The sequence below is a fragment of the Argopecten irradians genome, unplaced genomic scaffold (genome assembly GCF_041381155.1).
Source record: "Argopecten irradians isolate NY unplaced genomic scaffold, Ai_NY scaffold_0843, whole genome shotgun sequence".
Taxonomy (NCBI): Eukaryota; Metazoa; Mollusca; class Bivalvia; order Pectinida; family Pectinidae; genus Argopecten; species Argopecten irradians.
In genome coordinates, this window is record NW_027188310.1 from 1 (window position 1) to 26990 (window position 26990).

Genomic DNA, 26990 nt, shown 5'->3' on the forward strand with positions numbered 1-26990 from the left:
GATCATCTTGTCTACAAACAGTGCAAATAAAATTTCCTGAAAAGACCTGTTAGAATAAATATGAAAATATTTAGTGTAAAGTTTTTCTATGGCAAGTTATCACAAATGAAATTGAAATTAGTTTAAGTAATTAGTATTGATAATAAATCATAACAAACTTCTATTATTGTTATTATCATCCTGGAAATACATTTAATTCAGATTAATGCAAAATTTTAAATATCCATGATTAATCATGTTGAAATGTTTTACAAGTTATTTTTAATACATATTCATGATTTATACACTTATATTGTTTAACTTACCCCAAAAATTCTATTGGTCAAGGATGGGGAAATGCTGTCCTCTTTGTCGACTATGTAATGCATAGCAGAATGGTCCAATGTCCACAATGCTGTCTGGAATACTGGTTGTTGATGTCGTCAAACTCAACCTTGGTCAAATGATCAGCTTCCCGGATGACTTTGGCTTTGACGAATCTGCCCAGGAATCTCCCCAGTAGACGTCTGATCTCCTTTGCCATATAACCAATCCTAAATTCATCAGCCTGAAGTATAATGGAAATGTTATTAGAGAAATTCTAGCTTAATATGAATGTATATAATAGGTTAATCTAATAAACATTTTAAATATTGAAGAATTATCAAAGATCAAAAAGTGTTGTGTAAATAATCAAGAATTATCAAAGCTAGATTAAAGGGACAATTCACTTAAGCTAATTCTTTTACATAACCAAGAAGCAAAATATACATAAATGTATTGTTCTACATTTCTTATGAAACATATAACATAAAACATTGACAAATTCCACGACATTGTTAAGTATTTTAATTAATATCGTTGAAATATCAAATCGTTGATCAATACGATTTAGCAGGTACAATATGGACGCTGTACCCATACCCGAGCCAAAGTCACGCACGTTAAACAAATAAACTACATAACAACTGAGAAGGTGATAAAATGATTTTTAGACAAGACAATTCACCTAATAAGGTAAACATACTACTGTCAGAGCGATTTGAGCAGTTCTAGACAAAAGTTGCCTTACTCTACGAGCAAGGGACAGGGCTCGGCATACAAGAAGTTCGACCACAATGTGTAATGACGGACAGCGAGCGAGTTCGAACATCTACACAAATGTCACCACTATGGGCTTTTCAGACATATCACAGTAAAACCGACTGATTTAATTTCCATTAGAACTGGATTTTTTCCTATATAATTACAAATTTTAATGTTCTCTTAGACTGAATTGTCCCTTTAAGACATAGGTGTGTGATAATCATACACAAATATATATAGACTTTACATTGATAAGAACTACTAATCATACTCATAATCATATACTGATAAAAATATTCTGTCATATTTTTTTTTCAAAACAATTGCCATATCTTCTTGTCATATTAGAGTTTTAGTACATAACGGGACCTTTTCTCACGTTTTCATTGGTTCAGTCCCCAGGCACTATTTAGCCATAGTCCCGGGACAATGGTTTCCCGTGGGATACAATGGTTTCCCGTGGGATTATGGCATGGTTTGGCATGCTTTTTGTTATGTACGTCGACATTGAAAAAAATGACGTCACTGTCGCTATTTGCGCTGTTCACTGGCAAACAAGCTATATGCAGACGACGTTTTGCAAAACACTATGATGTCATGGTTTGAAAACTTGAATGCTGAGGAATTTACACAGGAAAAAAAACGGCTCGGGTACTATGCCATACCTTGACAACACTATAAAACAATAGTGCCCTCAAAAGAAATAGTAATAGCTGAAATGATATGTTGAACTCGTTGAATGACTCTAGGATGAAAGCCAGAAATAAGTAGTACATTCTCATCTATGAAGATGATAGTTGACCAGCAATCCTCTTGATGCGGACAGGCTTCTCCACGTCATCACGAGAATTGAAGTAGCTCTGGAGGGCTGGCCAGTGATCTAGGAGGCACTTCACTTTACACACTTCTCAAGGCTCAACCAATGGGTAGAGCAATGTTTCAGTATCTTGGTTGGCTCCACATCACAAAACTTTGTAAATTCCTTGTACTTCTCTTTCCTGCCTGAGCTGAAAATATATAATTTAACATATTTCTCAGTTAAATAATTAAAGATGTTCCAGGCCAGCCCTAATGAATTGTTTGTTTCCCCTTTAACAACCCATACCAGTGTTGGGTAGGTAGGTAGTTTTTTTTTTTTTTTTTTTGATTAGACAACAAATACCTCAAGTTATTAGTTTTCTTTCTAAAACTGAAGTTATAAAAGCATAAAATGTATTATAAGAAAAGAAACAAAACAGAGAAAACAAAGAAAAATTAGAAATGAAAAAATATTTTTGGTATGGAAAATGCCAATAAAATATTTTGGGTAGGGAGTGTTTTGGTGGGTAGGTCGGAAAGGGGAAACAAACAATATTTTATTTTAAGCCCAACCACCGACAGAGCATAAATGATTCTTATCATTTGAACAACGATTGGTATTTAATCATGTATATATATATGTCTGACTAACACAAAAAACAATATAATTTTGCTTTCGGTTGCATGCGCAATCAGTACCTCATTCCATATAGGACATAGTGCCATCAATTTTTTTCCGGACGCAAGTAATTATTGTTTAATATTTTTATCTTGAAGTAAAATTAGAAGCTGAAACTTTTCAATAGTGGTAATGGTGTACAGTAAGTAACTTTTGTAACTGAAGAAAAATACTAATTCGTCTGCTAATGTTTTTTATTGTAAAAAAAAATTCCATTTGTCAGAGGTGGAGCATCTTTAACATTCCCACAGTTTCAATCTATCATCTCAACAAACACCCACTGAAATATCTTCACTGAATGATAAATGTTATAAATACATGTTTTCAAGTGGGACTATATGATATTAACACACATTACATCATATGAGATCTTTGTCTTAAAAGTTTAAATCTTATAAAGAATTTGGGAACCAATTACCTCAAGCAATGTATACAAATTATATGTACCTCTAATAGAAGGTGTCCACCAATAGATCCTCGATGGGCATAGGCAGGGTCTTGACAGCTGCCACAGTGCACAGGTTGCTCAGATGGCAGCTACATCCAATATCAAAAATATAAGGGTGTTTTCTCTTTGATGTAGGTCATCAGAGTTGTGTCTACCTTTCATAACAGAGTAGTTGTCTGGGACAAAGGAAATAACATTCTGTAAAGGATTATCATGATTCCTGCAAAAAAAAAAAAAAAAAAAAAAAGAAAAAAAAAAAAAAAAAAAAAGAATCAGTTACAAATCAAAATTACAATAGTCTTAACTAAATATCTATTAGCCAGTTAAGCACAGCAAAATTTATTGAATCTAGGAAATTTATTATTTGAAATCAAAAATAACATATCTGGATATCGATTTCTTATTTTTAATCATTTACGGTAGTTTTCTGCGTATTGCCAGCGGGCTATACAATTTTTTATATCAGAAGATGCCTAATGCAGGCTATCTGCCGATGCGGGCTATCTGTGAAAACTATTACCAAATTATAACAAGAGATCCCAGAGGGAGCTTGGTGCCCACCAAAGATTGATCTATGTCTGACAATTGTCAGATGGATCTTTTCTCTACTTTCCAAACTTCAACTATCAAAATCAAAGATGGCGGCCTGTCGGCCATCTTGTTGACCGATCGGTCCCAAAATGCACAACTAGGACCCGAGGAGAACCTACATATGGAATTTGAGACAGATCCTTGCAGTACTTACTGAAAAATAGTGGTAACAAACTTCAACAATCAAAATTCAAGATGGCGACTGGCATGGTCAGCCATCTTGTTGACCGATCGGTCACAAATGTCAGTATGCACAACTAGGGCCCAAGAGGAACCTTCATGTGTTATTTGAGAATTATCCCTTTAGTCCTTTCTGAGAAACAGTGGAAACAATTTTTTACTACCAAAATCCAAGATGGCTGCCTGATCCCTTTAGTACTTAATGAGAAACAGTGATAACAAACTTTAACTATCAAAATCCAAGATGGCTGCCTGGTGGCCATCTTGTTTACCGATTGATCCCAAAATGCAAAATGCATAACTAGCTATAGGGCCCTTGGAGAACCTACATATGAAATTTGAGAAAGATCCCTTCATGGCACTTTCTGAGAAAAAGCGATAACAAGAATTATTAACGGACGGACTACAGACGAAAAGCGATTTGAATAGCCCACCATCTGCTGATGGTGGGCTAAAAATATGCGGGCTATACATGAATGTTGGAAATAGTTCAGGTAACCCTCTCACTATTCTAAAATATTTTTGTATGAGCTATTATTCCTTGCATTTAAAACCTATTTCCAAAGAAAAAAATATGTTATTGATAGCTTTACATATCTTTGAATAAACCTATAGCCCTTTCGAAATGAAATGACTATAAAGCATATATATATGTGTATATATATAGACTCATGAACCATTATTAGTATATCATATACTACATATGTCCTGTCAAAAATCAACTGTATTTTCAAGGATTACATCAAAGAATAACCCGAAGGCAATCTGACTGTGTGGGTTATCTGTAATTTATTTTTCAAAATCATAGAGAATGCTTGATTTTGCTTCCCCTGGGCTATACCCCGGCGCGGGTTATATGCAGGTAATTACAGTAATTTTCTTTTTACATTCAAATTCCAACAAGATGGGTTTTTTACATACAGGCTATAGCTTACTTCATTTATTTTAGAACTTAATACCTTATGAAAGATATCCTTACAAGAACATTTGTTGAAGGTATATTTGCAGATGTTCTGAGAATTGCTGACGTTACAAATAGGCATGGCCAGGGACCGTGAGACAGTCCTGCTGTTTAAGAAATGAACCATTACTGCTAGATCTCAGGTGCTGAACTACTTCCTGCTCTAACGTTGGGGCCAGGGCTTTCTTCACTAGCATGGTGGTCTTTGTTTGACTACAGGCAAACTTACAGGAAATCTTAAGCTTGATATCGGGAAACATTTTCTTGTAGATCTTTGTGAAATGATCAGCAACATATGCATTGTAGGGAAGATTGTGCTCTGCAGAAGTCACAAAATAGGGTCTATGCTGTGGTGACATCTACAATAAAAAAAATATGCATTATAAGGAGGCTAAGTCGATTTAAGTATTAATGACAGATTTATTAAATATTAATTTATCTAAAAAAATTAATATCTGATATCAGTTTTGCTTTGGTTTGACTGTTACTTTGATGTCAATTTAAAATGAGTAACTTATTAATAATTTAAAAACAAGCAGACATTTTGCACTCAATCAAATCTATTAATGTTTTAACACATTGAAACCAATAATACTTATATAGAATATGTAAAATGATCTGACTGTGAATCCTCGTTTTACCCGAAGGCATTGATCCTGACATTATCTTATGTATGCAACCAGTGTATCCAGTTATATTCCCTGCCTCTATAATACATGTTGATCGAGTTGAATGACATCAATGACCTGACAGTACTAGTGAAGGCATACATGATTGTGTCCATGAGTCAGATGTTGACAATACCGGTACTTATATATAATTTTAGGCAATAGTTATACAATATGTACATGTGTTTCTGAGATGGATTCCAAAAAATATAGATCTTTTTAAATTTGTTTCAATACTAAACTAATGGAATCAATATTGACAATAAATAAAAAAAAAATATCAATGACAACCCTATTGCTAATTAATATACACATATCTAATGGACAACAAATTGCAAGCATACGAACAATATGTTCCTAAGATCTCTAAACATATATATAAATGCAATTCATAATTCTTTATGATTCTATATACTTATTTACAAGACAATTGTACAAGTGTATCTGTATATAATAATATTAGTATGAACGAAAATGTTCATGAGAGAAATCCAGTTCCTCAATTATTAAAAACCAACAGTCAGTGAATGATCATTGGAAATCCAATATTTGGGAAGTTCAGCCCTACCTACAATGACATCACAACACTTAAAAAGTTATAGTGTCTATATATCCTGGTGTTAGACTTGTAATGTGTACATACCCCTGGTTCTAGACTTATAGTGACTACATAAACATGGTGTTATACCTATTTTTTTCTGAGACCACAGGAAATTGGTCTATAATATATAAATCTACTTAATTAGTCTAGTATAAATTAGTGTAACCCTGGTCAATACCAGCAGCAATATATTGCTTGGCTAGAGAGAACTTTTCTTTAGATCCATCGGTTGAGTGTCAGACTAGTAATAATCATGAGGTTCTGAGTTCGAACCCTGGCATAGGCAGGTATTAAATTTATTGTAAATCCTGCACCCTGTTACATTGGCTCCCATGTAGGGACTCGGGAATGATACTTCACAATACCTGCGAAGGAATCGTTGTGACCCCTAGAAACTCGAGGACGAGTTGATACCTGGGGGGGAGTATGTAATCCTGGTCAATACTAGCGCTCGGCTAGAGAGAACTTCTCTTTAGCTCAATCGGTTGAGCGTCAGACTAGTAATCATGAGGTTCTGAGTTCAAACCCTGGCAGAGGCAGGTATTAGATTTATTATAAATCCTGCACCCTGTTACATTGGCTCCCACGTAGGGACTCGGGAATGATACTTCACAATACCTGCAAAGGAATCGTTGTGACCCCTGGAAACTCGAGGACGAGTTGATACCTGGAGGGGGAGTATGTAACCCTGGTCAATACTAGCGCTCGGCTAGAGAGAACTTCTCTTTAGCTCAATCGGTTGAGCGTCAGACTGGTAATCCAGAGCTGAGGTCCCGAGTTCGATCCCTGGCAGAGGCAGATATTAAATTTATTGTAAAATCCTGGTAATGTTGGGAATAGGTTGAAATTTCATGGTCGATCATCAGTTTTATTTAACCAATCAATGATCGATTAAAATCGATTACTTTATTCCTTGATGTATAAACAAATTTCATATAAAAAAATCCTTCAAAGGCTTACGATTGCGAGGCCTCTCGGTGCTGTCATTTTTTTATGTCGCTTGATTTTCTTCACTTTATACTTTGTTTTATCATGGTGTCCTAAAATTCTGATGAAACTCGATTACAGATTGCTTACTCGATTAATTGATCAAACACCTCGAACCAACGATACTCGACGAACTCGACTAATCGGAACGCCACTATAAGTTACGTTATTAAAGCTGACAATGCAAGGTAAAAAATATTCAAATGATTAAAAATAAAGTATACATGTACTTGTATTTCAAGAATCGTTATGAGACATTCCCCTGTCAAGGACAGCCATTTTTGTTTTATATTCAGACACGCTTACCGACCCCTATATAAAGCGTGTGAAATTAATTGACACACCTGCGCTCAGTCTACACATGTACATTTACTCCTAGCATTTGTCCACTGTGCATCACCTACTAATATGTAAACAAAGTCGTTACCAGTAATGCTGTATGGGGCTTAATTGTTTTAACAAACAAGAGGCCCAAGGGCCTTAACGGTCATCTGACTACCTTGGCAATAATCATATAGGAAATTAATTAGATATAGTGTCATGGTAGCCATCTTCGATTTGGGATCAACCAGAGATGTAACAACACTTTGTCCGGACCTTGTCAGGATCATTTCATGCAAGTTTCAGCCAAATCGCACCAGTAGAACTTGAGAAGAAGTTCAAAATGTGTTTTCAAGATGGCGGCTGTGGCGGCCATCTTGGATTTCGGATCGACCCGAAAAATAAGAACACTTTGTCGGGACCATGTCAGGATCATTTCAGGCAAGTTTCAGCCAAATCACACTGGTAGAACTTGAGTTCAAAATGTGAAAAGTTAACGAACGGCGGATGGCGCACGGCAGACGACGACGGACGAAACATGACGACTATAGGTCATCCTGACCTTTCGGGTCAGATGACCTAAAAAACACGTCAACTAAAGCTGAATAGAATTCCAAATAATAATCCGTCCACATATTGCCATGTACATCATCATACTCGATGCACTCAACTGGCCATGTGCACGTGACTACCTGTCCAGAACGAGTGACATGTGCGCATAAAACCTAAATGTATATTGAAAATTTATATTAGCTTGTATTGGACATAATGGCACTTATTCACATACCACGGATACCCGTTAATGTTTGTGCAGGACTATTGTTTCTATTGGTAATGGAATGACGTCAAAACACAATATCGTGTACGCATGCTAACGTCATTTCAGCGGGGAGATTCGCTACGAGATTCGAAGTTCGCTACTTAAAATAGGGGGTTGGCCAGTGAAGGTAACTAATTTAAGCAGAGCAGAAAGAAAAATGGCTGACACTTCCTTGGATACGACACTGACATAACTGAGGTATATCTCATCACAGGAGCTTGATATTCTGTCAATAATATTTAGTATAAATATATAAAAAAATACCCCTATATGTTTTTTTATACTATAGGGGTATTTTTTTTATATATATATATTTATACTAGACTAAGTAGATAAGAGCGCAGCTCTCTGCTTGGCCTTCGGCCGCGTAGAGCAAAGCTCTACTAACCATAATACGTGTGTGAGCATAAAGATTCCAATACATTCCAGTACCCCTTGGACTTTGAAATTGTGTCCCGCAGGAAAAGTCTCGTGCCTCCATGTAGGCAGCCATGTTTTAATTCTCGTTATCAGCACGACGAGATTTGAAATTTCTTTACTAGACGAAATGTGTTATCAGTATACGTTTTAAAATTACTGTACGTAGTTTTAATTTACACATATACAAGAACAACGCAATAAATGTACTGGTCCAATATATACTGTGTATGTTCTAAAGCGCACGGAACCGTCAGCAGTGACGTCACAAAACCTGACGCCAAAGATGACAGCACAGATTCGCGCATATTTTTGATAGCATTTGCATCTGATAAAAACAAGATTGAAGTATATTGAACTATTCCATTTGGATTATTTTGAATTCTCTCTAACTATCGATAGTATGTCAATGTCAGTGAAATATTTTATTGTTAATCTCGTAGAAAAATATAGACAATATAAAGTTATGATGTTATAATCTTTTACATGTAGCTGCGCTCTTCTGAGGCTTTGCCTTAAATTCATATTATATTATAGACAGAACGTCAAGTTCCTGTGGTCTCAGAAACAATTTTCGAAAGAAAAAAAATTTCATTAGGCCTACAGTAGACCTAACCTTATATATTTTTTTAGTTTCAAATGCATACTTTTTAACTTGCATTGTCAGCTTTAGGGCTTACATAGACATAAGACCTACTTGGTATGTAGCAGTGTCATTAAACATTGATATTCAACATCTTTTATAGGTAATTTTTCGTCCAGTAGGCCTATATTTTTGTGAGGAAAACAATAGTTTTGAGGAGAGTAGGCCTAGTTACTGTACTTGTCCCTTAACTGTACAGTACATCGCAGGAATTTCGAAATGCTGTATCATTTGCTTACCTTCTGTTCAGCGACTTAACGTTTGGCTAGCTGTTGATACAGGCATGGCTACTGGCATTACGTAAGACGTTCTGATGTTATCCTCAGTCTAGGCATACTACGAAGCGTAGGCAATATGGCGGCGATCGATGTTATTCAAAACCGGAAGCGGTACTGTAGTTTTTTTATTGGTCCACCAATGAGATACAGTCTCTCAAATACTCATTTAAATACTTTTACAAATATGGTCATCCGTGGTTTGGGACCATCGCTCGAGTGTTCACTCATTCATTTTAGTTATTTAATCATTTATTTATTCATTTCTTCTGTTTCAGCCGAGCTTTGAACATGGTACCTTTTGGGCCGACAAGTTTAACAGCTTATTCCTGACTTGAAGACAGCGCCAAGAGGAGTTAACTCATTTCACGAAAATACTAGACAGAGTTACCTTTCCATAAATGACCTGAGTATTTATTTGTGAGTATAATTTGTCTTTTTTCTCTATATATTTCTCTTATATACCTCTTTGGTTCAATTATCAGTGTTATTAATTTCTTTGAGATGGATAGTCGAGTGAAATTCGAGTTATCTCCCTTCCATTGTCTGTAGGTCTCTGGTAAACGGAGTTATTTAACAGTGAGATGGTGCAATTTTAGAGGTGAATTGTGTAATTCTTTCACTTCCAGATCTTGTAATTGACTAGTTTACATCAAGATGTGAGTGAAGGATAAGCTTTATTCTATTTTTCAAAATTATTTTCTTTCTAATAGCCACGATTCTTAAGTTCTGACCAGTTTTTCGGGTTCAAACGTTGCTCTAGATTTGATTTTATCTGTCCTTGGAATCTTTCAGAGGTTGATAATTCCCTTTTTCACTTCAATTGGTATACATTTGTAATTTTAGAATCATCTCATTCAGAAAATCATGGCAAATTTGAAATTTTTGGGGCTGTTTTGTATCCATATTTTATAAGCTGCATCATACTTTCTCTGTGTTATATCAGATATATTATGACATAATATGTTATAATCATTTCTTTATGATATTCTTTTGATTACTAAGTTATATATCTATAGTATTGGGCCAGTTCTGGAACTTTGCTTTGCTTAAATTTTCAGTTCTGGATATTTTTTGCTAGATATTGCAAAAATGGGGGGTGGGGGTAAAGAATATGAGTTATCTCCCCCTGATCTTCAAGTTTAATTCAGTTGTTCATATTATCCTGTAGTACACTAACTATACTATAGTTATAAGTAAAAGTCAAAAGTCTAGGTTCAAATTTCATTGAAATATTTAAATTTTTATTTCTAAACTGTTTCAATTCTCATAATTTTTCTTACAGGAATCCCCATCGTCGATACGAGTACATAGCTTGCACTACCAGACCAACCCATGCAGAGAGCAAACTCCCATTTTGGAATCAGACCTTATGGACATGTAGCTTTCCAAAAATGGTAATTTTGAAAAATATGTAAAATGCTATAGGATGACAACCGGATATGACGTTTTCATCATTCAGCGTCCCTGGACACCATTTGACTGAACCCAATCTGCATGTTTTTGACTAGAAATCGAATGTTGAAGGTATTTTGCTTGTACTTTATACATATTTGGTAGTTATTTTTAATACGGAGGCCTACCTGTCTTGATAACAACACTGTAAATTGGAGGATTTTGTTAAAAAAATCACATTACACATATGTTGTTAATATAGCTTAGCACTGGAACCAATATCTTAGAAAGTGATTATACAGAAGATGTTTATGTCACAATTATGACACAGGGGTTTGGGGCAGTATGACACAGGGGCTAGGGTCCTGGCCGGGGGAGGGGGGGGGGGTACATGTAAGAAGTCAGCAGACTTAGAATATGATGTGTATTTCTTTTTTTTTTTCCACTCAGTTAGAGAATATTCACTTTTATGAGCAGAGCAAGTTGCTTATCATTCTCAATTATTTTTTTAACTTACTGTTGTTTTCTCAATATCTCTCTTCATTCTAACACAAAACATACTCACACAACCAGATACATACACTCATATACATACATACACCCTTACATACATACATACACATACAAACATACGCACCCTCACACACACACACACATACCACACACACACACATACATACACACACACACATACATACATACTACATACATACATACTACATACATACATACATACATACATACATACATACACAACACATACATACATACATACAACATACACACACACACACACATACACACACACATACACACACACATACACACACACACAACATACAACATACAAAACATACATACATACATACATACATACATACATACATACATACATACATACATACATACATACATACATACACATACATACATACATCATACATACATACATACATTCACACATACATACATACACATACATACATACACACACACACCTACTAACATATATATCTACGTACAAAACGCGTGCGTACAGATCCATACATCATCCAACAATTCATTCAATCATATCAAATAGTACCGTTTTCTTTTTTTTATATTTTTTTTTTACATCTTGTATACTTACCATCTGATGATTTTGCATTTGCTCATTGTTTATATTCTCATTTCATCATAGTGGTTTTATATTTATTTTTTATTTTTACATTTCATTTCATTTAAATATAATTTTTTGCGTTCTCATACAGTATTCAGTATATTGCGAAAATATCTCTAATTTTCATCCATTTTTATACATATTGTGGATAGTACAAATTATTTCACTAATTTTAAAAAGTAGTTTCCTTATAAGTATTTTATACATTACAAACAATAATTTCACTAACAGTCTGATCAATCCTACCGATAGTCAAATTTCAGTGTTGGTCGTATCAACTCTTGCCACGTCGATTTGACAATCGGTACAATTGATCAGGCTTTTTTTTGTTTTTTGTTGTTGTTTTTTTGTAGTTTTTGTCATTAGTAATGTTTTTAATTCAATTTCTAGTGAAGCATTGCTTCGTGCGACTTCTAAAGAAAAGCATACAGTTTTTTCATTTTTGTATAATACTGAAAACAAAATTTCCGTTTCAGCTCATGTTTGAAAAGTTGAACAATGTCTACATATTTTGTTCTTAATTCACTTAGATGATACCATTTGTATATGACAAAACCAATCAATGATAAAACACAGTTAATGTCATTATAAGCATTATATACAATTTTGTTTCCTATTACTATAAACTTTAAGTGTCTTAATACAATAGTATAGCCAAGTTTATCCAATGATTGTCTAACGTGATTCCAAAAGTGGATCGACACATTGACATTCAATAAAATAATGATGGTAGTCATCCTTGACATTACATATTTTACAATTTTCATTTTCAACAATACGCCACCTTTTTAATAAAGGACCATTTGGAATGATACAATGAAACAATTTCCATCGAAACATTTTTTCCTCATTTTCTATTAAAACACTAAAAATAAATTTGAACAAGTTTGTGAAGCTTTCTTTTTCTATGTCAAATTTTTCTTTCCAATGATCAAAGTTATAAGTAGTACAAGATTTTTTTCGTCTCAATATATTATACATGTCTTTATTTCTTAACGTCTTCAGCTGAATCATGTCGCCTTTTACTGTGTTATACAGACAAATGTCTTTCTTTATAATGTGTACTTTTGCCATCGATTTTTCTGTAATTAAGATATCTAACCAATTTCTTGGTATAGCTTGTTTGATGGACACTAATTCGGCTATCCAATTTCTTTTACATATTAATTTTTGATGTATGATGTCCTCATCGATCTTTCCATCATTTCCAATTAGATCATTTATGTAAATTAAACCAGAATCGCTCCAATTTTTGTAGAACAATGATTTACCATTGAATTTTATATGTTTATTACCCCAAATTACCTGTTGTTTTATCTCTCTGAAATTGTTCTTTATGTTTTTATCAGCTTGAATTTTAAGTCATGCCACCAGAAGATCCAAATAGAAGTCTGTTATTCCATGATTTTTTGGTAAACTTTTTGTAGATGCCATATTCATTTTAAATAATAAATTATCTTTACCAAACTGCTCAAAATACAATGTTGGCACCAATTTCCAGTTTGCATGACTGGAGTCTAACAGCCTTTTGATCCATGCAATGCGTAAGACATCAATATGACATTCTATGTTTCTTACATTTAATCCTCCCTGTTCAAGAGTCCCAATCATTACATTTCTTTTGATTTTATCTGGTTTACCCTCCCAAATGAAGTTATATATCATTTTTTCCAATATCTTTATTGTTGTGCTATCCATACCAATAGTATTTGCTAAAAAAGTTATCTTTGGTATCACCAAACTTTGAATAATTACAGACTTACCAAGCAATGTTAGTTTTCTTTTCTTCCAGTTTTTAAGAAGACTGTCTATACTTGTTACTTTTTCTTTCCAGCACAGATTAGAACATACCTTACTATTATGGCCAAAAATAAACCCCAAGCGATTTTACCATCTTGACCCATTTAATACCTGCGTAGCTTGTATCTCTATTCTTGTTTCTGCCAGCAAAGATTCCCTCTGTTTTTTCTTTGTTCAATTTCAAACCGGATACATTGCCAAATTCGTCTACCAGATCCAAAGTTTTTTTAACATCATGATATTTCATAAACAAAGTTGTGTCATCTGCTAATTGGGATACCTTTACAGTTGATTTATGTATCTTTACACCACGCAACGTTTCATCTTTTCTTAATTTTCCAGCAAGAAGTTCAGTTGCTATGACAAATAGTAAGCACGACAAAGGACAGCCTTGTCTGATACCACGTGATATTTTATAACTTGCTGTTAGCCAGTTATTGTTTTTTACACACCCTGTAATATTTGTATACAATATTTTGACCCAATTAATGAATGATCGCCCAAACCCAAATTTTTCCAGACTATTAAACATAAATTCCCACTCGATTGTATCAAAAGCCTTAGAAAAATCTAAAAATAAAATACAAGAATCTATATTATTTTTTTCAGAAAAGTCAATGACATCTTGAATTAGTCTGATATTATAACCAATGAACCTATTTTTAATGTAACCATTTTGATCAGTACTAATTATCTTGGGCATTAAAGGTTTAATTCTAGACGCCAAGGCATGAGCTGCTATTTTATAATCAGTGTTAAGCAAGGTAATTGGTCTCCAATTTCTTAAATTTAAAGGGTCATTCTTTTTGTAAATAAGGGAAATTATTCCTTTTCTTTGAGAGGTACTTAATTCACCTCTACTATAACAACTGTTTAATGCTCTTAGCACAGTATTACCTATTTTATTCCAAAATGCCTTGTAGAATTCGACAGTTAAACCATCGCTGCCCGGACTTTTATTCATTTTCATACAAGATAAAGCTTCTTCACATTCTTTCAATGTCAAATCTCCTTCACAACTATTTCTCTCTCTTTCATTTAATCTATAGTCTATTTCACATCTGTTTATATATTCATGCACTTTCTTTTTATCAGGATTGTTTGATTTATATAAATTAGAGTAAAAGTTTTCAATTTCTTTAAGTATTTTTTCCGGTTCGTTTTCAATTAGCCCCTGGTCTGTTTTTAATTGAGTGATTGTATTTTTTAACTGTCTTTGCTTCTCCATACCAAGGAAGTACTTCGTATTCTTTTCTCCCTTCTCTACCCAATCTACACGGGCTCTAATTTGGGCACCCCTTGCCCGTTCCTGGTAAAGAATATTTAATTGATTTTCTAGCTCTGAAATCTTTTCTTGTGTTTCCACATTTGGACTTTCATCATATTTATCATTTTCCGCCACCAAATCTTTTTCCAAGCAACTGATATTGCACTTTTTTATTTTGCTTTTTTCTTTACAGTATTCTATCGTTTTATGTTTAATCATTATTTTACAGTAATCCCATAATTCAATTTTATTTAAATTCATATCATTGTTTAATACTTCATCAATAACTTTGTTAATAACAATTTTGTAGTCAGTATCCTCAAGATAACTATTGTTCATTTTCCACAATCCACAACCCTTCTTTTTTGTACTGTTACACATAATTTTTAAAGACACCGCCATATGGTCAGTGTATTGTATCTGTGCTGGTCTTATATCACAACTTTTAATATCATGTATAGAATTTTCTATTAAAAAATAATCTATCCTGCTCGCGTCTCCCGTTGATTTTCTTCTCCATGTAAATTGTCTTTTCAGAGCGTTTCGTACCCTCCATATGTCTATTAGGTTGTTATTTTTTATTAATTGTTTTAAGCCATACGATTTTCTGAAAACTCTATTTTGGTTCCTAGATATTCTATCAACTTTATCATTAGTTTCATTGAGGTCTCCCCCTGCTATTACTACACCCTGTTTAAATGCATTCAGTTCCGTATCCAAATGTTTAAAATATGTATTTCTTGATTTTTCGTCATTGGGAGCGTATATGTTTAACAATGTATAAATGCTATCCTCGACTTCCAAATTTAACATGATAAATCTACCTTCAATATCAGACTTACTGTCTAATACAGTTACTTGTGTTTTTTTGGATATCAATATACTCACACCTTTACTATTTGTTTTTCCAACACTATGATAAGCAGTAGCAAATTTACATATTTCTCTATCAATTTGGTCAAACAAATCTATTGAAAAGTGTGTTTCTTGTAGAAACACTATTCCAAATTTTTGATTTTTCAACCATTCGTACAGCCTATATCTTTTTTCTTTATCTCGTAAGCCTTGTCAATTTAATGTTATTAAGTGAAGAGAGTCCATTAGAGAGTGATTTATGTTTTAGATTTTTCTTATCAACTTCTTCCGGAGTAGGTGGTGATCTTTGCTTTGATTTGCTTCTGTCCCTTGGCCTATTTGGTGTTTGGTCTTTTTGTTGGGATGCCGTCTTGAGGAAGCGTTCAATAGGACCAGAAGTAACTTTCCCATCCTTATCATTGGTTTGTTTTTTGTTCTTTTTGTTCTTGTCTTTGGGCTTTTTTCTAGACCTGTTTGATTCTTCTTCCCCCTCAGACGATTCTCCACCATCATTGCTGTCCGTTGAGTCGCTCTGACGGTTATACTCACATTCAGCTTGTTTGTGTCCAACCTCGTGACAATAGTTGCATATCCACCCTGTTGTGCACTCGTAAGCAGAGTGTCCTTCTGCCTTACATTTGACACAGGTGGTTTGTTTTGTTTCTGAACTTAATGCTGTGGATTCTTTAGGCTGACCATAATACCGCAGTCCAGCATTGTACTTTCCAACTTTGATAAATCTGGAAAGATGGTCAGACAATTTTTCAACAATCACAATTCTGTCTCCGGTATCGCAATTTGTGAGACGATTGTTAATCCTAAGTTTTTCGCGATAAAGGTCAAGAATTGTACAGTTTTTGAGAGTCAGGGCCCGGCGTATTTGACCATCTTCAGCTGACAACGGCACGCTCGAAACTCGTAATTTGGTAGTCGTATCAGGATCATACTTCGGCGTATTTGGATTTTCTGGTAACAACGTTACCTCCCTCCCACGAATGACAAGACCTTCCGTCAACAACTTAACTCTGTCCGAGATGTTGTCAACATACAATCTCCAAAACTTCCCTGTGCGTTGTATACCACTGATATGATCAGGTGAAACCACGTTTCCAATAGCAATATAAAGTTCATCATGTTTTAACCATCTACTTTTTTCAACAACTCTATGTCCAAAAACCTCTTGCTCACTGAGGAACACGGGCTTAGCTTTTCCGTAACCAGCGAGGTATACGATATTTTCCTTAGAGTTATTATTAGATACCGTTTCAGCAAAAGTTTTTTTATTGTTTATGCTACTCACCATCTCTGTGGAGGTCGGTTTCTGTTTTGGTGTTAGTTCCCACTCACCTGCCTCGAGGAACAACCGCACGGACTCCGGCATATCTGTTTTCACCACTGTTCATTGTGACACTTATGTAACGACTTGTTTCGCTACGACCGGAGTCATTAGCGTAGAGTAAGAATGATACAATTAATTTGTTTTGCTCTGGGTTCGACTGCCGCGTTAGCTTGCAGATTCCTATGTCTCGCTACAATATTCAAAGGTACTAGTGAGTATGGACAATGGACGACATCAAATTCATTTAACAGTTTATTAATATTTAACATGTGTAAAGGTGACAACAAGAAAATACCCGCGTGGCTCAGTGGGAAGTACCGTGAAATGGACAATTTTGCTGCTAATATCTCTACGTTTTCGCTATCAGAATTAACTCCTACCCATCAATGAAAGACCGAGCACGTGGCGCTACACACCGGGCCGATTATCGATAGTTTAACCTCCAATTTCACAAACACCGTTCTCCAGCGAAGATTCTCAAAATATCTCCTTAACGGTTTAAACCCCGAAATTCAACACAGGAGGCTCCCACTCTTTTCCAGCCTACCAACGGCTCTCAACACAAGAGTGAAGACTTTTACTTACTATCAAACCCGTCTAAAAGCGAGACATGCCAAGTCCGACATTGCACAATTTCACAAGTATTTCAACCTCAAAAATATAGCAAAAATATCGACTGACAGCGAAAAATACACACACAGTAATGTTGATGCATTTCCATACTATACGATAACAGCAAATTAGGGAAAGGATGGGCGACAAATATATAAAAATTACATAGGTTTCAAAAACACAACCCTCACCTCTCAAGGCCCGGCAGAAAACTGAAAGCCTCGGCGCAGTCCCGAGATCTCGTGCACAGCAAATTCCCGCCAAAGTCTCGGTTAATATAATTTCCGGAATATATAGCAACGAAGCGCACCGCAGCTTCGTTACATACCCCCCAACCACCTAGACAGGCTGCGACCCGTAGCCGTAAAACTGATCCAAGGGAGATAATTTGGAAAAAAAATAACCCAAAAAGTTCCTAACAAAAGTTGAAACATTTAAAGCCAAAAGCAAGATGCACAAATTTCGAATTTGGAAGTATCCAGTTCACGAACTCGAACTAGAATAAAAAATAGAACGGAAAAAACCAAACTAAATTTTAAAGAACCTATCTATCCAGTTCACGAACTTGAACCAGAATAAAAAAAAAAATAGGATGGAAAAAAAACCAAACTGAATTTTAAAGAACCTATCAAGGGGAGGTAATTTAAGGAAAGAAAAACCTTAAGTTCACAAAATCAAACATCTCTTAATAAAGGGAGGTAATCCAAGAAAAAAAATAAAAATAAAATTCCAAAATTTTGCACAAAGACAAACATGCCTTAATAAGGAAACGTCAACTAAGGAAAAAGAAAAAGAGAAAGAAAAAAATACCTATATTGTCCCCCCAACCACCTAGACAGGATGCGACCCGCAGCCACTAACAACTTACTGCACGAAAAAAAATAATGTGTGAACTGCATCAACATACCGCGGCCATTCTAAACAGGAGATAGAACATGTCATTAATGATTATCCTTCAATTGTTCCTCACTGGCCAAAATCTCCATCATAACATGTACAACAACAAAAAAACAAAACAAAACAATTGTACAACAAGGTACCAAAAAACAAAGGAGGTGGACTCTCTATATAACAATTATCCAGAAGTGGAATTGGGATTTAAAAAGATAACAATCATCCCAATGCCAGTACACAATATTAATTATATTACATCACAAGTATAGAACATGTACAAGTATCACCGATTAATTATCCCTAAGATGTTCAACATTGATATTCCTGCTAAGTAACCACAATGCGAGCGCATCAGAGGTTAAGACAATGAAAGTATTATATTTCATCAAGCAATCCTGTACAAATCTACGTATTTTCATTTTCAACCAATTACACAAGTATTTCCTTATCTTTTATTTATCTTTAAGGGGTTTTTTTCCCAGATATTCAATTATCATATCTTTATTTCGTAACACCACTGGTACGTACCCGAAAACCTCCACTTTAAATGTAGTATTGTCAGAGACAAGCTATGAAACCCCCAGACAGCTCAGAGAGTCACATGAGTTATGTGCCCTTGGTATAGGTAGTAGCTGGTGGCTAGCAAACTCCAATACTCAGCTCACCTGTAATATCACTTATTTTCTCTACGAGTACATCAATCACATCTGCTTAGTAGCGATTATATATATATATAGCTTAGGGCATGGTTGTTTTTCATTTCTTTTCTTTTGTATTTCTTTCTCTTTGTATACTTGTTTTACAGTCCTAGCAATCAACTACAGATGCCTCGTATATATATATTGTACTACCACCTGACGTATGTACAATGCCAAGTGACCTCGGAGCAGACTGGATAATTTCAGCGCAGAAATGGGTGCTAAAAGAATTGTAACAGGCACCCTTGCTTACTTTTGCAATAAATGTATATTAGAAGATGTTGTCGAGTATTACAATGGTGAGACCATAATAATTGTTATTGTGAAATGGACATCAATCAGCAATTGATTTTACCCCTAACATATATATTTGCACGCGTTACACTTTCCGCTGTGCAAAGTTAGACATCACCCAACATAACTTAGAGAGTTGAATAATTTTCCAAGGCAAAAAAGTTTAAGCTCCATGTCCCGGAACTCTGTACACGAAAACTTTAAGATTATAGATAAACGTAATAATCCCTTGCTGTCATTAACCTTGTGGGTTTCACAAGATTCCAGCATTTATATAAAAAAAACCAGAACAATGTCCCATGAGTCTTTTAACCAAGTTAAATTTCGTTTATACTTTTAGACAATTCCAAAATCAGAAGAGTACTCATAGATAATTTTTCTTTCTGCCTTGGACACCACCTCCTTTTTACACGACTTTAGAACAAAAGGAAAAAAATATGACATTATGGGGGGAAAAAAAAGTACATGTACACAAATACAAAAACATACAATTAACAAAACAAAGTTTTCCACCGGGCCCTAAACGATCCTACAAGACTGGGGAAGCCACTCTTATGATTTTACTTAACCCAGCTCGAATGAAAATTTGGGGTCGACCAGAGACTTTTCCCGTTACTTATATAGCTCCCTCCCAAACTAATTAAGTCTGACCACGTGAGTACAAGACCCCAGTGTTGGTCGTATCAACTCTAACCACCAGAACCATAGTCCCCACAGTGGCCAGAATACCTAACAGCCAAAAACACCTACCCCAACAATTTTGAATAGGAGAAGCCCTTGTTAGGGTTACCTCGAGGTGTTGGTCATGTTAACTCTTACCCCCCGCTGAGACACCCCCAACCACCTGGACCTTCTCCCTAACTAACTACAATTATACCTACAGTCTTATCTACATGCCCCTGGTCGCCCCCACCAATTACACCTAACATTATATACCCCCCCCCCCCCCGGTTCACCTACATTACAACCCCCATTATATAGACAATATTATAAACAGCCCCCCAACCCCCAATTATACCTAACACTACATGACTATAGCTATATTTAGCCTACCAATAACGAAATGAAAAAAATATAAAACAGATATGAACATTTCAGGAATACTTATCAATACATTGAAATTTGAATGTTCACTATGCACATTATCCAATAGTTCTGATGCCCCCTGGGGGAAGGGATATTCAGGGGTTGACACGGTGTCCTCCAGACCCCTGTGCTGCGCGGTTCGGGGTTATTACCCTGCCCGATCGGGCCCAAACTATAATGTTCTCCTTGTGTACCACTGAAATTCCCTGGAATCAAGTACTGGGGGTTTTTGTTACCCTGGCCAGCAGCAACACCCCAATGTCCCGATACTTATCACCTCAAAGTTCCTCCGGGCACTTTATATCACACTCTCCGGAATAACAATAAGGACGTCTGGGTCCAGGCAGGGCCCGCAGTTTTCCCCAAACCGCTTTGACGTTGTAGATCCGGCAACGACACAGGGGCCTGGGTCCTCTTCCTTAGTTCCTTCCCCCAGGTCAGGGGCATCAGTATACAGCAGATATGAAAAAAAAAATTGAACAACAAATGTTAGTCCTCTCTATCAGCTTGTAATATCAATACTATTAAATAACAACAACCCCTCAAATATCCAAATTACAAGTTTCTATTTTCAGCACTGGCCTTATCAGTTTCGAAATTTAACTCTCTAACCCCATATCAGTTACTACAATAAATCCTACTTAGTCCCCTTTACCCATGAGCGGCCTCCCCAGTAATACTGTCGCCCATCCTTCCCCCACGCCCTGTTACACAACACCTCCCATGAGCATTCGCAATGAAAGTTTTACACAGGATTGTAAAGCCTATATTTCATTTCCGAAATCCGCACTGTCCACATTCCCACCAGTACTAACGTGAAACGCCTACACAAGTTCCGTTAATCAAGCTAACCAGACTAAATCTAGAATACAATAGAGAAACACAGTGCAAGCTATAAATAGCTCACACCTGAGAAATTATACACACAAGCGTAACCACTCAACCGAAACGTAAACAGTTCACCTGTATAAATTTCACAAACACAGGGACTCGTCACAACGCGTAGTAAATAAACGAGCAAGTAAGTCAACAATCAAAAATTCAAATCAATTAATTAGGGTCCCTACATGGGCGCCAAATTGTAACGACTTGTTTCGCTACGACCGCAGTCATTAGCGTAGAGTAAGAATGATACAATTAATTTGTTTTGCTCTGGGTTCGACTGCCGCGTTAGCTTGCAGATTCCTATGTCTCGCTACAATATTCAAAGGTACTAGTGAGTATGGACAATGGACGACATCAAATTCATTTAACAGTTTATTAATATTTAACATGTGTAAAGGTGACAACAAGAAAATACCCGCGTGGCTCAGTGGGAAGTACCGTGAAATGGACAATTTTGCTGCTAATATTCTCACGTTTTCGCTACCAGAATTAACTCCTACCCATCAATGAAAGACCGAGCACGTGGCGCTACACACCGGGCCGATTATCGATAGTTTAACCTCCAATTTCACAAACACCGTTCTCCAGCGAAGATTCTCAAAATATCTCCTTAACGGTTAACCCCGAAATTCAACACAGGAGGCTCCCACTCTTTTCCAGCCTACCAACGGCTCTCAACACAAGAGTGAAGACTTTTACTTACTATCGAAACCCGTCTAAAAGCGAGACATGCCAAGTCCGACATTGCACAATTTCACAAGTATTTCAACCTCAAAAATATAGCAAAAATATCGACTGACAGCGAAAAATACACACACAGTAATGTTGATGCATTTCCATACTATACGATAACAGCAAATTAGGGAAAGGATGGGCGACAAATATATAAAAATTACATAGGTTTCAAAAACACAACCCTCACCTCTCAAGGCCCGGCAGAAAACTGAAAGCCTCGGCGCAGTCCCGAGATCTCGTGCACAGCAAATTCCCGCCAAAGTCTCGGTTAATATAATTTCCGGAATATATAGCAACGAAGCGCACCGCAGCTTCGTTACACTTACCCGTTCCGCCTGATTAGCTCTCGCCGATGCACTACTCATTTCAAAGATATATCTTCAATTATACAACTTTTGGATACAAATCAAACCTCAGTTATCACTATAGATATGTTTCAAATTTCAGCTACTTATACGTTGTAATTAAGCCAAAATTTCCCAATTTAGTCGGAGCACATATTACCAAACCATACCGTAGTCAGGTCCGATAACTCCCCCCTGATGTGTATTTCAATGATATTTAGTAAACTTCTATGAATCGGCGTGATACACTGTGATAAGGAGCTATTCAAGCATAATATTAGGCTTTAGGCATTATCTCTTTCCCTGTATTTATCTATTTATCATAATCACTAATCTATTTATCTGTACATGTAACTCAAATATTTTATGTATTTATTCATCATATGGATATAGTGTTGTTTGGTTCTGTAAAATATACAGTATAGTCTTCTTTTTTAATATGAAGTGTTTAAGGACTGGTCAGGAATAGGTAATATATTCAGGCTGTAGGTCGGTGGTTTTCATTTTGGTACTCTGGGTTCCTCCAAGTACTATTGACTCATCCTTAAATGGCCATGAAACCTAATCAATCTATATAAAACACTTTCTGTTTTTGTGTTCATTAATCAGCTACTTTCACTCATTCATTTTAGGTTATTTAATCATTTATTTATTCATTTCTTCTGTTTCAGCCGAGCTTTGAACATGGTACCTTTTAGGCCGACAAGTTTAACAGCTTATTCCTGACTTGAAGACAGCGCCAAGAGGAGTTAACTCATTTCACGAAAATACTAGACAGAGTTACCTTTCCATAAATGACCTGAGTATTTATTTGTGAGTATAATTTGTCTTTTTTCTCTATATATTTCTCTTATATACCTCTGTGGTTCAATTATCAGTGTTATTAATTTCTTTGAGATGGATAGTCGATACGAGTACATAGCTTGCACTACCAGACCAACCCATGCAGAGAGCAAACTCCCATTTCGGAATCAGACCTTATGGACATGTAGCTTTCCAAAAATGTTAATTTTGAAAAATATGTAAAATGCTATATAAACATTATTTGCTCAATTTTCTTAGGAAATGAGTCAAACTTGATTCAAATTATTAGCCCGAGATATAGTATTTCAACATCCATATCAGTCCTCGCTGACCCCCGGAGTCAAAATGACTTAAAATTTCAAAAAAATCTTCTGAGTTCACAGGTTTGATGGAAGCAAATACTCTTCATAGATTAAAAAGTCAAATTCATAAAATCACTGATCGACTTCAAGAGCCAGTATATTAGTTTTTAAATGTCTTTGTTTCATTCTAAACGAACTCAGGTGACCGTTAAGGCCCATGGGCCTCTTGTTATTTTTTTTATTTTTATAGTTAAAACCGCTAATATTTAGATCCGCGTAATGGCTATATCACAGGGACTTGGTACTAAAGACTAAATGCACTATCACCTGTTTTCTGCTCCCTTGTTTCATAAATTTATTTTTCTAAGGTAATTTTATTTTGTGGAGGCTTTTATTAAAGGTAGCAATAAAGAAAATGTGCGTTAACCACCTTGTTGGTCTTTTCTACAAGGCTTGACTGTAAATTACATTGCTAATGTTAATGTCCCAGCCTATCTGACCTTACTAGGATGTAGTCATCTGAAGCATGCCATGTCAAGATCAAAATCAAAAGTGTCGTGCAAATGCAAATTTTTAAAATATTGCTGACTTTTTATTAGTTCACGTATGTAGTACCATGTAGAATGATTTTTATCGTTTTTTGATCTAGACCTCTAAAACGTCTAAAAATGGTCTTACAGCACTCTGGTGGGTCCATGATGTTATAATCTGTAACTAATTTTCATATCCCTGTGTCTGGTGGGTCCATGATGTTATAATCTGTAACTAATTCTCAGATCCCTGTGTCTGGTGGGTCCATGATGTTATAATCTGTAACTAATTCTCAGATCCCTGTGTCTGGTGGGTCCATGATGTTATAATCTGTAACTAATTCTCAGATCCCTGTGTCTGGTGGTTCCATGATGTTATAATCTGTAACTAATTCTCAGATCCCTGTGTGTGAAGCTGATACAGATGTAAAGAGCAGATTGAACAGTGGTATCGCTGACACGTTGGAGAGAGAGAGAGAGTTTATTTTAACATATGTATATAATTACTTAATTTATTGATATGTACATATATGTATTTGTGATCACTCCCGATGCGGACGACCGAAGTTGTACTAATCGCTGTTCTTGTCTCGCTGCTTTACTTAAAGTTCATCACATCCAGTGCCTTGGTATCTTTCTCCTGTCAATCTAGTGCTTTCTTAATTAGGTTTCTCTTGTCGCCAGCATCGGAAGGATATTAAGAAACAATTTTTAGCTCACCTGGCCCGAAGGGCCGGTGAGCTTATGTCATGGCGCGGCGTCCGTCGTCCATCGTCCGTCCGTCCGTCCGTCCGTCCGTCAACATTTCCTTTAAATCGCTACTAGTCATAGAGTTCTGCATGGATTGTAACCAAATTTGGCCAGAAACATCCTTGGGGGAAGGGGAACAGAACTTGTATAAATTTTGGCTCTGACCCCCCGGGGGCAGGAGGGGCGGGGCCCAATAGGGGAAATAAAGGTAAATCCTATAAATCGCTACTTGTCCTAGAGTTCTGCATGGATTGTAACCAAAATTAGCCACAAACATCCTTGGGGGAAGGGGAACAGAACTTGTATAAATTTTAGCTCTGGTCCCCCGGGGGCAGGAGGGGCGGGGCCCAATAGGGGAAATAGAGGTAAATCCTTTATATCGCTACTAGCCATAGAGATGTGAATGGAATGTAACCAAATTTAGCCACAAACATTCTTGGGGGAAGGGGAACAGAACTTGTATAAATTTTGGCTCTGACCCCCCGGGGACAAGAGGGGCGGGACCCAATAGGGGAAATAGAGGTAAATCCTTTAAATCGCTACTAGTCATAGAGTTCTGAATGGAATGTAACCAAATTTGCATGCCACAAACATCCTTGGTGAATTTATAAATTTTGGCTCTGACACCCTGGGGGCAGGAGGGGTGGGGCCCAATAGGGGATTTAGAGGTTAATATTAAAATTCCTTCAGAAAAGAAACAATGAACCTGTATTCAGAACATTACTTGGCATTACAAACCAGGTGAGCAATACAGGCCCTCTGGGCCTCTTGTTTAATAGTTCATATTATAAATAGGAAATGTAAGAGGAGGAAGGAGGGGGGTTAAAACCTTTTACAGTCAGTTATATACTGTTGATCAGTGCTCTGACATATTGTAATGTTATCTTCAATAGATAATTCTTGACTTCCATGTAGTAGTAGCTGCAGGTCTAAAGGAATGAAGTTGTTTAATGTTCGCAATAATTATATTTTCTGGTCAGCGTAATTATTACATGTAAAGAAGAAGTGATGGGCATCCTCAATGGGATGCCCACATTGGCATTGCTGGTAATCTATTAAATTAGAGCGGAATAAATCATTTTTAGGGTACTGCATCTATTTCTTAATCTGGCATGCAATATATTTGCTTTTCTTTTCCCAATAGAATAATAAATAGGCACTTTCGTAAGATTATTTAGAGAGTTTTTAAAAACGTTACAGTATACAAAATATTATTTCTCATATTAATTTCTAGTAGGTTCCAAAGTCGGATTGTGGATGGAAAAAACGATACGTTTGAGAGCTGGAGACAGAAGCTAGGTAAAGTAAAGTTGTTAGCATTTCGAAGATTATAGGAAGAATTTTCTGAGACTAGTGGGGGTAACAATGAATAGAGGTAGTTGGGTGTTATTTTGTTTTGTAAAATAGTTTTCTAGGCGGAAAGTAAGTGGTTCTAGACCGCTTTCCAAATAGTGAATTTCTGCTAGCATAAGATGGTAGACCAGTAATTATTCTAGCAGATTCAAGCTGAAGTTTTTCTAATTTTTCTGCGTCACTAAAAGAGCACCCATCCCTAACCTCACAACAGTACTCAAACAGTGGCCGAATATATGACTTGTACAATTTGTATTAAAGTTTCGTTTATTTAGAGTATATTTAAGTTTTGGAAGAACACTTACCTGTTTTTGATACCTGTTTACATATATTATGAATGTGGATATTCCATTTACAATTAGCCTCCAAAGTTACTCCTAAGTGCTTATGGTTATCTACAAAATCTACACTTACATTATTGAATTTGATATTGA

At 35.9% G+C, this 26990-nt stretch overlaps 2 long non-coding RNA genes across 7 annotated transcripts; one reads left to right on the forward strand and one right to left on the reverse strand.

The window, feature by feature from the left end:
* Positions 1-442: 442 nt before the first annotated feature.
* LOC138313686 (uncharacterized) lies at positions 443-9651 on the reverse strand. 6 transcript variants are annotated; one of them, XR_011207242.1, is made up of 6 exons: positions 9419-9651; positions 6610-6777; positions 4952-5081; positions 2990-3210; positions 1731-2072; positions 443-547 (listed from the first exon to the last, which is right to left on the reverse strand). It is a non-coding gene; the product is annotated as an uncharacterized lncRNA (long non-coding RNA). The 6 variants fall into 6 exon arrangements; XR_011207243.1 differs by lacking the exon at positions 6610-6777 and having other exon boundaries at positions 1840-2072; XR_011207238.1 differs by lacking the exon at positions 6610-6777.
* Positions 9652-9716: 65 nt separating this feature from the next.
* On the forward strand, positions 9717-26788 carry LOC138313688 (uncharacterized). Its single transcript, XR_011207244.1, has 3 exons — positions 9717-9874; positions 10740-10981; positions 23489-26788. It is a non-coding gene; the product is annotated as an uncharacterized lncRNA (long non-coding RNA).
* Positions 26789-26990: the final 202 nt, after the last annotated feature.